This window comes from Aquarana catesbeiana, linkage group LG04 (genome assembly GCF_042186555.1).
Source record: "Aquarana catesbeiana isolate 2022-GZ linkage group LG04, ASM4218655v1, whole genome shotgun sequence".
In the NCBI taxonomy this organism is placed as follows: domain Eukaryota; kingdom Metazoa; phylum Chordata; class Amphibia; order Anura; family Ranidae; genus Aquarana; species Aquarana catesbeiana.
The window spans coordinates 174,557,896-174,575,493 of record NC_133327.1 but is presented as its reverse complement, the minus strand read 5'-3'; positions in this window follow the sequence as shown (position 1 = coordinate 174,575,493).

Below are 17,598 nucleotides of genomic sequence, written 5' to 3'. Positions count from 1 at the left end.
ACCAGATGAGACCTCACTGAGCGCTGTTACTGCTTTACTTCTAAAAATGGCGCCGTTCATTGCGCATGCGCCCGCCTTTCCAAAAATTGTCGAGCGTGTACGGGCTTTCCCGAGCACGGTTGACAAGCAACTGACATGCGCAGTTGCATGTCAGCCCGGCCCCGCAGCCTAATTTTTTTCAGGCGCCGGTGCCCTCACAGCAGCCCCAGTGGCAGCCAGGCAGCCGGCCCACTGGGAAATTTCCCGGTATCCCAGTAGGCCAGTCCGGCCCTGCTACCTTCCCCAACCCACGGCCTGTTCAATGATCGTCTGGAAATTTAAGTTCAAGATATCCAGGCCTACATCAGAAAGATGTATTCCATCCCTTTGATATAGCCCCCCTCCTGCTAGATCCACATGTCTAAAGGATATACCATAACCTAATGACATAAACTTTTCTATTCTTCTATTAATACGCTTCCTTACTTTGTCAAAAACTGAAAACCCATCTTCTTGTAACCAAACTAAGCGAGGAATAATTTCCAAGAAAGCAATGACGGTCCTGGAAGATTTCAATTCCTGGATGGCCGACCTGATTTGAAACAATATATTCAGGGTTTTTAAATTGCCAATAACGTTACCTCCCAGATGTATAATCAGAACATCAGCTAAAGGCCATCTATAAGTCAAGTGCTCCAACAATCGAGCAGGGATGCCGACGTGAGGCGTCAAAGCTGGGGGAGGGGCCTGATCGAGGTGCTGATGTGAGTGGGTGTAGGTGGCTCGGGTCCATCAGCGGCAGGGGAGCGGGGTGAGAGACCGCTGATGCTCTGAAGAAAAAATAGCCCCTAAACCAAACTCTATCAGAGCCGGGAAGCGGTTCCGGAGTTAAAGCTTGCAGGCGGCGAGTGTTAGCAGCAAAGACACAGACACAGAGCCAGCTAAAGAAGCAGAGATACTATCTTACCTGCTGGGACCGGATAGACCATGTCAGAACAAAGCATCGCTCCCTCTGTTGCTTCCCTCCCCTCCTCCCCCCGTCTTCACTGAGACACACTGAGATGACCCGGATTGCAAAGAGGCAGTCTGAGTGAGCGGTCCTCGTTTGCTGATTGTAAGCCGTGATTGTAGGCATGGAACAATGTGGGATTTCCAACGAGCCAAAGAAGGGATCTTTACAGCTCACACATCAGCTGGAGTGAATGCACTTGGAGCCATAAAGAGGTTTAGACTCCGGAAGGCAGCCCTCTCCAGGTATGCTATTTTCTTCCTAATAACTAGAATATAATGGTTGTAAGTGTTTCAGAACTTTGCTAACTGGACTGAAGGTCATATTCTTACATACCCTTACACTTAACAAAGCTACAAGCAAAGCAAAGTGGAGGGGTGTGATAAATGGCATGGAGAGTGACTGTCCCGATCACCTAGCATAAGAGAACTTTAAAAGTAGGATTGAAGCCTGGGCTCTGCTCATTTGACCAGGAACTTTTCTGCCCATGGTGATAGCAACCCCTTTGGAGGGCTAATCCTGCAGATCCTGTATGCTAAACACTGCTGGTCTGGTTAAACTAAGTGGAACAGAGTTGAGCAGTTAAGTTAAGCAATTAAGTTAAGCATAGTTCTCTCTGATGACAATATAGGTTGTTTATAGGATGTCTGTAATCCCCTGAGGTGCCCCAGAGTAGCCGCATTAGTTCCACCGGTATCACTCAAGGTATTATCACAACCCCTATAGTTTGGAAGAACACATAACCTAGTGAAATGTTCCATACTTCTCTTGACCTGAAAAAACAGAGAAGACTTTGAATAGATAAAATTAGTTCTTATAGTCGATAAAATGATAAATCAGAAATGTGACTGATTATAGCATTACTTTAACACATCCAGCTGTGTGGCGTACTATCCCGCTATAAGTGATTTGAGTCTTTAGACTTTATTGGTTCCTATCAGGAAAGATAAGTCGTGACGGGCTTTCACTTAGGGGTGGAACTTCCTGAACCCCTGTTTTCAATCGCTTGCAACCCTGAGAATTCAACACGAGCAGGGGAGACAGAAGATAAAGTAAAAGAAAAGGGAAAAGAGAGTGATAACACGAGAAGTTGGTCACAAAAAGCAACAGAGCCCAAGACCTCAAGAGAGAGCCTTAATACCAGTTCAATCCAGAAATATCTCAAAGAAGCAAGCACAAAAAGTCCCGGACTGGAAAAAAACAAACAGGAACAAAAGAAAAAAAGAAAGATCAGGAAAAACACAAAGGGGAACAAGCAGAAAAACCTAGTGTGGTGGTGGACCAGGAGGGAGACCTGGACCCCAGCAAAATGGAAGAACAAAGGAAAATCGCATCAATGCCACCTAAAGCGGAAATACTGGATATGTTCACCAAATTAGAAAATGTGATTAAATCAGAGATCGTGAATGTTCGTATGGATATGGGCCACCTCCTAAGGAGAGTGGAGGAGGCAGAGGAAGTAACAGGGAAACAGGCTAAGGAAATAACAGAATTAAAATCACAAATGAGGAAAATGCAAAGTGATTACCAGGATATGCTATACAAGCTGGAAGAACAGGAAAATCAAAGCCGACGCCAAAACCTGAGGATCAGAGCAACAGAGAGAAGACCTGGTGTTAAAAATGAAAAAAATCTTCAATCCAATTTTGGACAGACGGGAAGATGAGGTCCTAAAGATTGATCGGGTGCATAGGATCAGAAAACCTCCAAACTTGAGACAGGAAATACCTAGGGACGTAATTATTAAATTTCATTCGTATGATGACAAAGCAAAGGTATGGATCAAACTCAGGAGAGCTCCCCCAGTTTACTTTGAGAGCACGGAATTACAAATATTCTCCAATTTATCTGCAGGAACTTTGGCACGGAAACGTCAGCTTAGACCCCTACTGGAAGAACTAAAGAAAGCTAAAATTAAATGTAGCTGGGGGTTCCTTACATCACTAATAGTAATTAAAGAAGGAAGAACGTCTAGGCTGAGGCACCTGGAAGATTTAAAGGACTTCTGTGAAAGCTTGGGTATCACTATACCAAACATCCCTAGATGATAGCAATAAATTTGCAAGAGTAGTGAGGGTGGTGTTCCTCCTGAGGTCGAAATGCTTAGTGGACTTTAATTATAATCCATTTTTTTTCTCCCTTTTTTTTTTTGCTTCTACGTGGGGAGGGAATTGGGGTAGGGTTTGATATTAGATAATTTAAGATGTCCAGCGAAATGTGGGGTCTAGAGGAAAATAGAGGTTTGGAGGTTAGGTCGGCCCCCAGCGCCTGCCCCCTCCGGCCCTTCCCTCCCCCTTTTTTTTTTGTTTGTTTGTTTTTCTCTTTCCCCTTAGGGGGGCTGGAGGCATGGGTGGAGCCTCACCCTAGTTTGAAGAGGTGCATAGGATGTGATCAGTTTGGATTCAAACCTGCGGACTTAGGGCCGAAATACAGCCGGAGATAGAGGGCAGGGGATTGGGGTGTGGTGGGTGGTTGGAGGGAGGAGGGAGAGGGGGGAGGGGGGGAGTGGGGTTGAGGGAGGGATGAGGGATGGGTGGGTGGGAGAAGGCCAACCTTGCAAAGGCAAAGGTGGAGTTTTTTTGGAAGAATGGATACGGTAGGGAAAAGAAGTCTTTCACTAGATCAAAAAATGACAGAGATAAATTTCCTCTCTTAAAATGTGAGGGGCCTGAATTCCCCCACAAAGAGACACAAAAATGTGGTTTTCTTGCAGGAGACCCATCTAGCGTTAGAGTCAAATATTAAATTATATTTGAGAAATTTCCCGACCTGGATCTACAGTGACTCCCCTACAAAAAGGGCCAAAGGAGTCGCAATAGGGTTTGCGAAGACATGTAATTTATCTGTGTTAGACAGAATGACAGACCCAGAGGGACGATTTCTTTTTTTAAGGGGTAACATAGGAGGTAAATTGATTACTCTAGCAAATGTATACTGCCCTAATAAAAACCCGATTGATTTTTTAAATCAAGTTTTGAACAGGTTGATGAAGTTCAAGACGGGAGAAGTAGTATTAGCAGGGAACTTTAATTTCAGCCTAAACCCAGCTTTGGACAGTACGTCCCGGGCACAGGGGATGAGTAAAGTTTTATTAAAAACGATTGGTCGTAAATTGCACCAATGCCAAATTATGGATGTATGGAGAGTACAACACGTAAAAACGCAGGACTGTACTTTCTTCTCCCCTGTGCACGGGATAGAAATTACCACACTGTCCGATTACGCCCCTATTTCAATGCGGATGAGGATTCCGGGGATCCAAAAATATCCATACACATGGAGACTAAATGAAAATTTATTAAGAGATGAGGTAGTAGCTGGAAAAATACAGGAAGAATTAGAATTCTTTCATAGGATGAATGACAATGGGAAGACATCGTATGCCACTCTATGGGAGGCCCATAAGGCCTACATTAGGGGAGTCCTGTTGTCAATCGGTGCAGGGAAAAAAAAAGAGAGAATAAAAAAAGAGAAAAGCTCATCGAAGAATTACATAAACTGGAACAAGAACACAAACAAAATAGGGGGGAGGATCAGGAATGTTTTCACCAACTGACGGCAAAGAGAGAGGAACTCAAAGACAGTATGGAACAAGACACTAGTAGATTTGTAGGTTTGTTATATATTACCTTAAAAAATTCAAAGAGTTCTTAGTTCCTAAACTTTGTCAGTATTGGTATGGCCTAGGCATTCAATGGGATATGGGACGTGAAGCATTGTCGGCATCATTAACACTGATTCTAAAAGAGGGTAAGAACAGAACGCTCTGCTCCAGCTACAGGCCTATTGCCTTACTGAATGCAGATACTAAGTTGTATGCCAAGGTCTTAGCAAGGAGGCTGAAAGAAAAAATAACTACTTTGGTCCATCTGGACCAAATGGGGTTTGTTCTGGGAAGAGAGGGGAGGGATAACGGAGTTAGGGCATTGCTTCTAATGAAATCTATAATCTGTGAAGGGACCCCAGGGCTATTCCTGTCGGTGGATGCTGAGAAAGCTTTCGACAGGGTAGACTGGGGACTCATGACAAAAACTTTGGAAAAATTCGGATTTGGACCACGGTGGATCAAATGAGCAAACGTTCTATATAAGCATTCAACAGCGGCCGCTAAGGTAAATGGGATTGTGTCTCGACCATTCACTGTGGAAAATGGAACTAGACAGGGGTGTCCGTTGTCGCCCCTCTTATGCCCCGTACACACGGTCGGATTTTCCGATGGACATTGTCCGATCGGAGCGTGTTGTCGGAAATTCCGACCGTGTGTGGGCTCCATTGGACATTTTCCATCGGATTTTCCGACACACAAAGTTGGACAGCAGGAGATAAAATTTTCCGACAACAAAATCCGATCGCGTCAATTCCGACCGTGTGTGGCCTGTTCCGACGCACAAAGTGCCACGCATGCTCAGAAGAAATTCCGACACGGGACAGCTCGTTCTGGTAAACGTAGCGTTCGGAATGGATACAGCACTTTCGTCACGCTGCAATGTTCAAAATGGTTTAATACAGCGCACTCTCTTCTTCTTTATAATGTGACAAGAATTAAGTAGTTTTGATGCTCATATTCACACACACTTCTCACAAACTTATTTTGTTACTATTTATCGGGATTCCCTCAATATATTTAGATTTCTCACATCTGACAACAACATTTTTTGTTATTTTTGGACTTTAATGTAGATTCTTTTTTTGTGTTTCTCTTTTTTATTTTTTTTTTTTTTGGTGATTTTGATTTGTACTCCCGAAAATGTTTGTGTGTGTTTTTGGTGACAAGTTCCCACAACTCCACTAATATGTTGTTCTATTTAATCTGTAGGAGATTATTTGGTGTTGTTGTCCCTTGTTAATTTCACATTGTACTTTAGAAATGTACCTGAATCGTCACCAACAAACTGTCCTTTTTGGATGAAAACACACACAGGAGAGTAGAATTTCCCTAAAAAAATTTTATTAAGGGCTCACAACTAAACAAAGAGGGAGGCAACGCTGGAGAAACTGCAGAAGTGGGTGAAGCCTTGGACCCCCAGGGCACACATCAATTATTTAAAAGCAAAATCGGTGGCCTGAGGAGTCCTTATCTAAGGGAGGGCAGTCTGGTCCAGAAGTCCCAGAGATCCGGAAAGCAGCAGATGACATCTGTGTCCCCAGGCTGTGGTTATACAAGAGACTGCATCTTCTGTCAAACCAGACTGAACCCAGGGTCATCACTCTTTGGTCTTCTTTCCACGCTTCCTTACAGGCTTTGGCTGTGGTGGTGGAGTTGTGGCAGCAGGAGGAGGAGGAGGATCGTCCCTCTCAATGACATCCATCTTGTGTGTCAGTTCCCCACTCAACCCCTTACGAAGGACTTTATAAATCAGGTCCTCAGAGATCTTGCGTTGGCCCTCCTGCATGCCCTGCAATTTTGTGGCAGCCATGCAGGCAAAGGCCTCTTCAGGACTGGGGAAGGCTCTGAGGGACGCCGAAGCCTCCTGGATCAGCCTGTATGCTGAATCCTGCACGGGATTCGGAGTGGCCTTCCTGGCTCGTTTATATGGCAGGCGGAGGGGAGGGACCTGAGACTCAGTCAGGCTGCGACTTGTCCCAGGCTTCTCTTGGCTGACACTTAGCCCCGCCTCCTCCTGGCTGCCACTAATCCCCGCCTCCTCCTGGCTGACACTAATAATCCCCGCCTCCTCCTGGCTGCCACATTCCACAGCCTCCTCCTGGCTGAGGTCTTCCTGTGTATGAAAAAGGGACATAGTTTTAGTTTTTTATTCATCAATCACACACAATTTTCACCTCCTGACTGCTGCAAATTGAATGTTAACAAATATAACAGACTATCCTTCTGAGCCCAGCAGTTTTCATTCTTGTCCCAATTTTGGGTGCCCACTACTGTCTATTGATATGTAAAGCACTTTTTTTAATCAGCAATTAGTGATCAATAATAACATCTAATAAACATCATTTATTTATTGACCAGAAATCTGTAGAAGAATGCTATACCTGACTCCAGCTGGGCTCCTCCACTTCTTCCTGGCTGGAAGGCCCAGGTTGGACATCGGAAGCCTCGGCTGGGGTGGAAGGAAGAGTGGAAGGAAGAGTGGAGAGAGATTCCCTGACTTCAGTGTGGTCTGACAGAAATCGCAGTCTCTCATAGTACCACAGCCTGGGGACATAAATGTCATCTGCTGCAGCTCCGGACCTCTGGGAATCCGTGACCTTCTTGCGCTCCCTAAGATAAGTGCTCCTCAGGCCACCAATTTTAGCTTTTAAATAAGGGATGGTTGCTGTGGGGACCACCGGCTTCACCAACTCCAGCAGTTTCTCCAGCGCTGCCTGCCTCTTCTGTTTGTGATTATAGTGGGGGTGTCTCACTTGCCACAGACAGGGCAGCTCCCTGTACTTGGCTATGAACAGGGGCAGGAAATTGTGGTCGTTGAACCCATCCATTTTCTCTGCAAGACACAACACAAGACAAACCCTAATGTCAGGCCAAACTCCCCTAATCTTGTTACAATATAGGCTTCCATTTCGAAGCAGTATAGGCCCAGGTTTAGATCCTACCTTCGTTAGCACGATCGGCGTCTCCGATGCTCCTTCCTCCGCTCACAGATCGTACGTAAGACGCGCGCGTTACGATTTATACACACTGCGCATGCGTATAACTCCGCCCGCCCCTGACGTTCTTTCTAGTCTAGTCCCCGCCCCTTTTCGTTCGGCGCAGTGGAGGAAGAGCACATGGCGGAGAGACAGCAGGATAGTGCTAAGTACAGCAACGAGGAGGAGGAGGAGGAGGAAAGGCTGGAGCCTGAAACGTCCCGATCCAGAAGGAGATTAAAGGACTCAAATATGTCCTTTGGGGAGATGTTGGAGATGGTGGACATCCTGAAGAAGGCCGACTATGATAGAAAGTATGGGCCTTACCCCAACCCCAATGTCAGAAAGGCCAAGATCATGGCGAAAGTGGTCAGGAGTCTGCACCGGAAATTCGGGGTACGACGATCGAAAGATCAGCTCAGGAAGCGGTGGTCGGACCTGAAATTACGAGAACATGAGCAGTACAGAAAGATCCGGAGAGTGCTGCAAAAAAGTAAGTAGTTGTCCTGTGTTCCTATTCTTTTTGTGTTTATTACGTTCGTGCTGCTCCATGTGCTTTTAGGAACTGTTGTACAGTTTAAAATGGCAACTTTCATGTTCATGGGCACATTATTCGTTCGGATCACACATTGTTATTTCGGACGATAAAATACCATTGTTTAGGCCATATGCATTTGGCCACCATTTTGACGCCCTATACTTGTCTTCAAAGAATTGGGTTGTGTAGATGGCTTTGTTACTAGAATGAAATGCAAACTAGATTGTGTGTAAGGAGAGGACACTCAGCAGCTGAGATCATGGGGTGTAATTTACAATTGGAAAACATCAAGCAAAACATCAATGATGTTATTCCAAAATATAAAAACATCATTGATGTTTTGGGGCGAGTTTAAAGCACCTCCAAATCACTTTCTTCTTTTGTCTGCTACAATGTGCGAAATGTTTTTGTGATTTTTCCCAAAGCCAAATTTGGAGGATGCACACAGTGTGTCAACATGTGCTATCTGCCATCACGGGAGATCAATGGACGTGTTTTGGGGGTGCAACCCCTTCCTCAATTATAAAGTAGCGGTGAGGAAGGGCTTTCTCCCCCAAAACACATCCCTTGATCCCCCCTGATGGCAGATAGCACATGTTGACATTGGGAAATTTGTGTGCATCTTCCAAATTTGGCTTTTCCAGGGGTGATTTCCCCCCATCTGAACGCTATATCAAACACAGTTCCTAAATACTCATGTCTGATATTGCCTTCCAGTTCTACCAAATGTGAACTTTGTAAGATCAAGATTTGTGTCTTTCTTGTTGGTTTTACACAGGCCTGTTTTCTATAAAATGCACATTTTGATTTTGGATAATGACACCACAAAAATTGTTATACAACAAACATGTTGGTTTGTCAGAAAAACCTTTGGTAAATGCACATGTGATTGTGCAGGTATTAAAAAGATTGTTCATCAAGAATGTGTGGATTATTGTCTCAACACTACAACACTTTTGGGGTGATGTAATTGTTGTTTTATGAGAAAATGGGGGTTATTTCCTAAGGGGAAATCCACTTTGCACTACAAGTGCTGTTTCAGTGCAGTTGCAAGTGCACTTGTAGTGAAAAGTTTCTTTGCATTTAGTAAATAACAGCCAACAGTGCTTTGTATAAGGTTACACAATCACAACATTTTCTGCACTCCACACATTTCTGTCAGGGTCAGCTAAAACAAACACAAGCAGTAAATGTCCACAAAGAAGAGCCTGGGGGGAGATGCCTGTCGAGAACTTGAGGTCCTGCAGGCTTCTCCCTGTGGCCAAATACCGCAAGGTAGCGACCAGCCTCTGCTCCGGAGTGATGGCTTGCCTCATGCAGGTATCCTGCCTGCTGATATAGGGGGTCAGCGAAGCCAACAAACGGTGAAATACGGGGTCCGTCATCCTGAGAAAGTTCCTGAAATCATCAGGATTATTCTCACGGAGCAAAGGCATATGAGAGAACTGGTCACGCTGAAGCAACCAATTCTTGGTCCATGAACTCCTCCCCACCCTGTTCATGGACTGGACTTGTGTCAAGGTCAGGACCCCAACACCAAGCCCCCGCACAGCACGAACTGTACGAGGAGTACGCTTACGAAACATGGCTAGAAAACGGTCGGCTGCTCAGAACGAAGTAACAGAACGCACTGAAGAACAGCAAGGCCTGTGAAGAGCGACCTTAAAAACAGCAACGAGCAGGCAAGATCACACAGAAAACTCCGATACGAACTGACTGCACGCACTGAAGAGCAGATACAAACCCACAAGCACAAACTGAACGTCAGAAAACGATCTGAAAGCCACGAGTCTGAAAAAGCGTGAATCGTCTCTCACCAAACTTTTACTAACACGAGATTAGCAAAAGGAGCCCAAAGGGTGCCGCGCTTGGTTCTGAACTGGTATTTTCTAGTCTCGTCGTACGTGGTGTACGTCACCGCGTTGTTGGCGATCGGAAATTCCGACAACTTTGTGCGACCGTGTGTAGGCAAAACAAGTTTGAGCCAACATCCGTCGGAAAAAATCCTAGGATTTTGTTGTCGGAATGTCCGAACAAAGTCCGACCGTGTGTACGGGGCATTATTTGTATTGACTCTGGAACCCCTATTGGCCTTTATCCGAAATAAACCGGATATTAGTGGGATACACATTGGGACTGAAGAGCACAAGCTAGGGGCATTTGCAGACGATGTGCTTTTCTTCATTACCAAACCAAGGATAACGATTACAAATTTGCTTGAAACTCTAAAAAAATAGGGTGAAATCTCAAATTTTAAAATCAATCTCAGCAAATCTGAAATCTTAAATGTGAACGTAGCCAAACAGGTTGAAGATTTACTTAGCAAGGAATTTCAATTCCCACGGAGAAAGGACATAAAATACCTAGGAGTCAATCTGACTAATTCCCAGAGAAAAATTTATTTTAGAAATTATTTACCTCTGTTAGATGAGATCAAGAAGGACACTAAAAAAAGTTTCAACACGACCTATCTCATGGATCGGGCACGTTAACGCAGTAAAAAATAAAGTTAAAGGAATACTGCGCTGTAAACCTGCAACCTAGCAGCCAGCACAGCTTGTAGACAAAAAGCAAAAACTGTGAATAAATAAGTGCAGCGCTAAAGTAGCAAATTTGCATAAATTATAAAATGTGACTTAAACATAAATATATTAAATAAACAGAGAGTCATACATGGTCAAATGTGAATCAACCAAAGAAAAAGTGAAATTTCTGAAAAAATACAGGTGTGGTGAAAAATGTGCTAGTATGGTGACTTTACCATAAATCAGGTGAGATATAGAAATTAGGGTGTTAATATTAAACAGAAACACATCAAATAAACAAGGATTAACACATAATGAATGTGAGTCCAAACTCAAAAAAAATGAGAATAATTTCTGAAAAATGTGCTAGTATAATAATGTGCTAGTATAACAACTGCACAATAAACAAAGTCCAAAAAGCGAAAATGATGATTTATAACGTCCAAAAAGATCCAACTAGATGTGCAGTCCTGTTAAAAAAGAAACATAACCGGTGATTGGAATCCCCCATATGTCTAACGGGACTGCACATCTAATTGGATTTCTTTGGACTTTACAATTCACCATTTCTGTTTTTTGAACTTGGTTTATTGTGCAGTTATACTAGCACATTATTATACTAGCACATTTTTCAGAAATTATTCAAATTTTTTCTGAGTTTGAACTCACATTCATTATGTGTTAATCCTTGTTTATTTGGTGTGTTTCTGTTCAATATTACCACCCCAATTTCTATCTCTTACCTTATTTATGGTATAATCACCATACTAGCACATTTTTCATCATACCAGCATTTTTTTCTTATGTTTCTTTTTTAACGGGACTGCACATCTAGTTGGATTTTTTTGGACTTTATAAATCACCATTTTCGTTTTTTGGACTTTGTTTATTTTGCAGTTGTTATACTAGCACATTATTATACTAGCACATTTTTAAGAAATTATTCTCATTTTTTCTGAGTTTGGACTCATTATGTGTTAATCCTTGTTTATTTGATGTGTTTCTGTTTAATATTAACACCCTAATTTCTATATCTCACCTGATTTATGGTAAAGTCAACATACTAGCACATTTTTCACCACACCTGTATTTTTTCAGAAATGTCACTTTTTCTTTGGTTGATTCACATTTCACCATGTATGACTCTCTGTTTATTTGATATATTTATGTTTAAGTCACATTTATATAATTTATGCAAATTTGCTTTTTTGCAACCTTAGCGCTGCACTTATTTATTCAGCGTTAACGCAGTAAAAATGCTGTTAGCTCCAAAAATTTTGTATAAGTTCCAAATGCTACCAATTCCTCTCCCACAGACCTGTTTGAGAACCTTAAGAAGTATAATAATGAACTTTGTCTGGAGTGGCAAAAAAACTTAAATAGCATTTACAACATTGAGTAGAGAGAAAAAACAGGGGAGTTTAGGGATTCCAGATCTCAATAAATATTATAACGCAGTGGTATTATCACGGGTGATGGAATGGGTAAGGGAAGACTCTGAGAAGAGATGGGTAAATATTGAAAATAACACGAGCAGCACACAGCTAGGTCACATAATATGGAACCCTCCAACACATAGATTAATAAGCCCAAATACACTGGTATTAACACGTAACACACTAAGAATATGGGATAAGATTCACACACTAAACAGTTGGGATTATAACTCACCTTTGATATATTTAAAGGACAATGAATTTTTTGAGCCGGGGATGAGGGAGGTGGGAGGGAATTGGATAAAAAAGGGGAATGCAAAATTGAAAGACATTATTAAGGAGGGCAAAATAATCACTTATCAAGATCTCAAAACACACACAGATTTAATGACGATAGATGCATGGCGGTACCTCCAGCTCACTCAATTTGTCAGAAAACTTCCAAAGCCAGTTAGAGGCGAAGAAGACTATAGGCCGTTGGAACAATTATGTATGAGAGAAAAATAAAAAACAATATCTCCCGACTATACAAAATACAGGTGCACAGAGAGGGGCTGAAGGCTCCGCCTTACATCAAGAAATGGGAAAACGAATTGGGATCAGACTGTAACAATCAAATGTTAGTAAAAAATTGAAAATTGATACACTGTGTCTCAGTCGATTCTAGGATGACTGAGATAAATTATAAATGTTTAGCGAGGTGGTATGCGACTCCAGATAAGCTAAGTAAGTTCCAACCGGATCAGTCAGCGGACTGTTGGAGAGGATGTAAGGTACCAGGAACTATGGCACACATATAGTGGGATTGCCCCATAATGAAGGAATACTGGAAAGGTATTATACAGTTAATAAAAGAAATTACTAATAAAGAGATTGCGGAAGGGCCATGGGCATGCCTGTTCCATGGGACAGCCGAATCAATCAAACAATATAAAACATCTATTGCCCCGATCCTGTTAAACGCAGCTCTAAGCCAGATACCAAAAAAAATGGCAAGAAAGGGAAGGTCCCAAAATGCGGGACTGGATTCTCTGTGTGAATGATATATCGACCCCGCAGAATCAGTTGCTAGGCAAAATTTTTTATCAGAAACAAAGTCATGCTGCAATATGGTTCTTTCATTAAAGTGGGAAAAAATTGTATGAAGATATGTGAACATGAGAATAAGGATTTTTTAATCCCGCTATAGCAAAATAAAGCCTTCTGGAAAAAATTCTACCAACCGGTAAAATTCTCGTGGCAAAGGCCAACAATCCTAGTAACTTTTGCATGTCTTTCAATAACACTTTTTTCTTACGGATTAAGTCTATGAGTAACTCAGAAATAACTTCCAATTTTTGCATGGGGAGTCTAAATTCCATATGGGATGTATCAATTGTAATTCCCAAATATTCCAGGCAATTGATGGGTAAGACTGTCTTTTCTGTTACTAAAGGAATTCCAAAATCTTCACATATTTTAAAAAGTAAAAATACGAAGGTTCATGCACTCCTCCGACCCATATGCTCCAAGAAATTAAAAAAACATCTAAATAATGTAAAAATATATGGGGATCCTGAAATTTCTCTTACTACCCATTCCATGAAACTAGAAAATGCCTCAAAATACCGACAGGAAAGGAAATACCCCATCGGTAAGCATTTATCAAAATAGTACCTTTGGTCAAAATAAAAACCCAAAGAGTTGAAACTATTCGGGTGAATAGGCAATAGTCTAAAAGCAGATTTCACATCAGTTTTAGCCAATAGCGCATTTGGACCTAATTTTCTTACCAATTTTATTGCGTCTTTAAATGATTTGTATTCAACCGAACAAATTTCATCAGGAATCATTAAGGGACTTACATTCAGGAAGAGATAAATGATGAATAACCCTGAATTTATTAGGTCCGAAAACGGTGGATTTTTAAATGGACCTGCAATTCTATGTGCTTTAATTTCGTTGGCAATTTTGTCTCTCACAATATTTATCAAAGAATCTACAGAATTCATGTTTTTTACAATTTTACAACCCTAACTTAATACCTTCTGTAAAATCTTTATAGAGCATGAGTGCCGTCTGGTGATCTGGATACCTGTGTAACCATGGCAGCATGTTTTGAATGATCACCGGTAACAGAGCTTTTAAGAAAGGACTCTTTGCCCCGTGCTCGAGTCAAAGCCATTTTCTTAAAGCATATCAACACAGAGTGTGGACCAGAGCAAAATGCACACTCGTGTCTATATCGGCAATTAGTAGCCCACTTACAGTGTGCGTCATTAAACGCGAAACAAATACCTTTTTTGTAAGATGTAGAAGGACTGTTAACTGGTAGCAAAAGATTGAGCCACAAGCTAATATCTTTACTTTTGTGAACTGCTAATTTTTGTCTAAATTGCTCATCATAGACGAACCAACGAAATCCGCCAAAACTTTTATAGGCTTCTAGAATGATGTCTATGTGGTGAAATAAACCCACACTACATTCCGGATATTTCTCGCAAATTGTACTCGTGTAAATGCAGAAGGCCTGAAGCCAGTTATTAAAATTCCTGACCACAGGCTTTCTCCTATCATCACTTTCAGATTTTTCTTTATCATTCCGAAGAAATTATTTGCTGGAAGGAAGTAGTGATAATAAATCAATAAATTCTTCATTCCATATTTTGTCTTTTACCGAAGTCGTTAAAAGAAAACCTAGCGGTGAGGACTGACATGGCATACTTTCTTTTTTACAAATTTCAGGAACATTAGCCTTAGTGATATGGCTCTGCAGTATATGGTGTGTATTAGATGTTGAGTCAGTTGCCACAGCCATTTCAGAATGCAATTGATCCGGAACATTCCAAACACTAGAAACATCTTGAATATTAGAAGTATTACCCATTGACATATATTTTATAAATGATAAAGAAGAAGCTAATTGAGAAATGGAATTATACAAGGTAGTTATCATACTAATATTACCCAACTCACCTTTTATTGCAGCAGAAGGCAATGGTATCTCATTGCTGCTGGTAAATTCATTGCCTCCCCCTGCTGCTGCTTGAAAAGAGCTATGTGCGCTTTCATGTCTTCTGGGCATGTCGCCGTTGCAGCTACTGCTTGCCCTTGTGTCTTGTTTACTTGGCTGCCTAGGTGACCTCCCTGCAGAGAGCATCTTTTGACTCCGACTCCTTCTCATCTTGATCACGCCTCTATTGACGTCACTCACATTCAGCCGCGCCCCCAGTGAAGCCGACCTCTCTGCTGTGCTTCCGCTCCTTTCCATGGGAGGTATACGGCCACCAAGCTTTCCCCTTCCTCTTCTCTCTCGCGATGACGCCAGATCTTTCGGAACCTGAAGGGGGGCATCTTCTTCCTGCGCGATGTCCGCCGCTACAGCTTCCATCACACCACAGTCACCGCTCCTCTCCGATCCAATGTCGCTCGCTTCAGGGGCCAGTTCTTCAGCCTCCAGCCTGGATGGTAGGGCGAGGCACAGGCGCAGCCAATCTTCTCCTCCTTCAGTCTCCACTTGCTCAGTCAGCTGGCGTAGTAGAGTCTTCATGTCACCTCAGGAGTTAGCGGCAAAGAGCATAGTATTATAGCTCTTCTGCAGAGCTCCACCGCTGACGACTTCCTGAGGTGACTGGCAGTTAGCCTCTGACGGAACCCCCTTTATATAGGGGCCCACTAGGCTTTTAGAAGCTTCCATGGTTAGTTTCCAGGTTTCAAGGATCCCCCCTTTTACCTGTTTTAAGGTACCCTGACCTACTTTCTAGGGGGAGCCTTAAAACCCCTTAGCGGCCACTGTCCCATTAGAAAAGGGGCTGGGGGAACTCGAAACCCCCTATCCCTTTTCTTTCACATTCCTTATAATAGGAATAAAAGTGACCTATTTTTTTTTTTTTTTTTAAGAGGATAGTGTAAAAATAAAAAAATAAAAAGTAAAATAAATAAGAAAAAAAAATTGTAAAGCTCCCCATCCCGCCGAGCTTGCGCGCAGAAGTGAGCACATACGCAAGTCGCGCCTGTATATATAAACGGTGTTCAAGCCACACATGTGGGGTATCGCCGCGAACGTTAGAATGAGAGCAATAATTCTAGCATTAGACCTCCTCTGTAACTCAAAACTGCTAATCTGTAAAAAATGTAAACATCGCCTATGGAGATTTTAAAGGGTAAATGTTCGTCGCCATTCCAAAAGTGAGCGCAATTTTGAAGCATGACATGTTGGGTATTAATTTACTTGGCGTAACATTATCTTTCATAATATAAAAAAATTGGGCTAACTTTATTGTTGTCTTATTTTTGAATTCAAAAAAGTGTATTTTCTCCAAAAAAATTGCGCTTGTGTGACTGCTGTGCAAATACGGTGTGACATAAAGTATTGCAATGACCACCATTTTATTCTCTAGGTAAGCTCCAAATCTGAAAAACAGGCCCAGTCCTTAACCACTTAAGCCCCGAAAGGATTTGCCCCCTTAATGACCAGGCCATTTTTTGTGATATGGCACTGTGTCACTTTAACTGAAACTTGCGCAGTCATGCGACGCTATACCCAAACAAAATTGCGTTTTTCATTTTTGCGCTATAAACAAAAAAAGGGTGACAATTTTGAAAAAACAGCAATATTTTTTACTTTTTGCTATGACAAATACCCCCCAAAATATTAAAAAAACCAAATTTCTTCCTCAGTTTAGGCCGATATGTATTCTTCTACATATTTTTGGTAAAAAAAAAATCGAAATAAGCGTATATATTGATTGGTTTGCGCAAAAGGTATAGCATCTACAAAATAGGGGATATATTTGTGGCATTTTTATTATTAATTTTTTTTTACTAGTAATAGCGGCGATCTTAGATTTTTATTGGGACTGCGACATTGCGGCGGACAGATCGGACACTTTTTTGGGGCCATTGACATTTATATAGTGATCAGAGATAAAAATAGCCACTGATTGCTGTATAAATGTCATTGGCAGGGAAAGGGTTAAAACTAGGGGCGATCAAGGGGTTAAATGTGCGTCCTAAGTAGTGATTCCGGATGGGACTGCCTGGAGGAGGAGACCAATCATTGTTCATACTTAGTATGAACAACAGATCAGTCTCCTCTCCGCTGACAGAACGGAGATCTGTCTGTTTACATTTACAGATCTCAGTTCTGTGTCTCTCAGGAGCGATCGCGGGTGCCCGGTGGACATCGCGGCCACTGGGCACGCACTTCGGCTAAGTCTTTGCGCATGGACGCGCGCACCGCTGGCGTCTTAAAGCGTCCCCTAGTTGTCTTAAAGCGGACGACGTATAGCTTCAGCGATTTGCCAACCTGCCGCAGCTGGTCATCTAGTGGTTAAGTAGTTAGGGACTCTTTCTGCAACGAGCATTAGGTGATGACTGATTTCCATGAGCTTCTGGCTGCTGAGCAACAGCCGCTGGTGGACACGGGAAGTGCAGCCTATAGGTCTGGGAGTCACAGTGCCACCCACAGGTGAACCCATTCCTGATAGTTGAAGTTACTTTCTGCATAGCTCAGTGAGAGCTGATTGGAGGGAAGGAACACACACCCCT